This window comes from Euprymna scolopes, chromosome 13 (assembly GCF_053919585.1).
Source record: "Euprymna scolopes isolate OS-2025 chromosome 13, ASM5391958v1, whole genome shotgun sequence".
Taxonomy (NCBI): domain Eukaryota; kingdom Metazoa; phylum Mollusca; class Cephalopoda; order Sepiida; family Sepiolidae; genus Euprymna; species Euprymna scolopes.
This window is the reverse complement of record NC_136494.1, coordinates 63,020,707-63,021,651: the sequence shown is the minus strand read 5'-3', so window position 1 is coordinate 63,021,651 and position 945 is coordinate 63,020,707.

The following is a 945-nucleotide window of genomic DNA, read 5'->3' as shown; positions in this document are numbered from 1 at the left end:
ATGGGCCTAAAGGGGACACAATGCGTATGGATCTTAGCAAGCCCGTACATTTGTAGTCGCTGCGCACCCACGGGTAAGATCCTATCATAAGTATTATTGCTGATAAATTGATTTATGTGTATTTGAAGAAAACGTTTTTGAAGTTTTACTTCAGTACTGATCGTGTTGTCCTTTGAAAGGTCACCTAGCTTTTTAAACTTAATAAGATCATTCAGAATTTTTAATATAAGTGTAATTATTACTGTTAAAACGACCACACCAGCACCTTTATCTGGTTTAGAAACATACATATCCTTATTGGAGTTTAAATCTTTGGCAGCCTGATGGCAGTCTAGTTGATCTTGCTCCATGCAAATTCTTGTGTGTTGATAGGGGAATTGGCGAATATGTATGCGGGTTCAGCTAACTTTGCCTTTACATAGAGTAGATCTTCATTCGACCATGGTTTATTGTGTTTGAGCTGGGAATATATTACCTGAAATTCAGCAAAACTATTTTCCTTTTTAATGTTAGGTGGGGGATGGCCACACCCACACCTCTGGCTAATACTACGTGTGGGAGAAAGAAACGTCGGATAAATTGAATACATGTTGGCCAACGTCGATCTTAACACTATGCCTAGCACAAATAAGAGTATCAATACACCTTTGATGGTTGGAACAAGTTTTGTTTCTATGATAATTGTTACCAGCAGATAGATATTAAAAGAACCGTAATATATTAATAAACGAATGGCAGGTCCGCATAAAAGACCCAAGTCAGCGGTAGTTGGCAACAATTAAATCAAGAATACGACCAAAGTTCATGCAATCATCCTTGAATTCCAAATTATGAGCGTTCTTGGCTTTTATTTTAGTAATGTGCGTAGATTATATAACCAGGAGCGACAGATTTGCCCAAAACAGACTACAAAAATTCTAGCCTTTCTCTAAATGACGTCATCTT